We start from the raw sequence: 438 nt of genomic DNA on the forward strand, positions 1-438 counted from the left end.
CAGCCGTGTTGTCAGAGAGGAGCTGAGCGGGTGTTTGTGGAGGCTGCAAGCCTGCACGTCCCTGCTTATCTGGAAGAAACAGGTCCATCCACGCCAGCAGACACTGCTCCGCTGCACTGAGCAGTTCATGCTTGCTGCAAGCACACACCCTAGCATGTCTGTTGTAAGGCAGAGCTTGCAGCTGAACTCTGGTTTCCTACAGCTATAGGAACAACCATTCCTGTCTGGCCTGGATCCCCAAGGCAGGCTGTGTGGCTACCCATGACAGTTGCTCCCCTGCGCTGCTCTCTGGGAGAGCATTTGCCTCTGGCTGGAGGGACACCCTCAGGGTTTTTTTGTAAAGGTTCATGCTTAAAACTGGGAGAGTGTCTTCTTGAATCATGGAACGGTTTGGGTTGGAAGGGACCTTAGGGGGCATGCAGTTCCAACACCCTCCCC

This window comes from Nestor notabilis, unplaced genomic scaffold, assembly GCF_000696875.1.
Source record: "Nestor notabilis isolate BGI_N333 unplaced genomic scaffold, ASM69687v1 scaffold10614, whole genome shotgun sequence".
NCBI lineage: Eukaryota > Metazoa > Chordata > Aves > Psittaciformes > Psittacidae > Nestor > Nestor notabilis.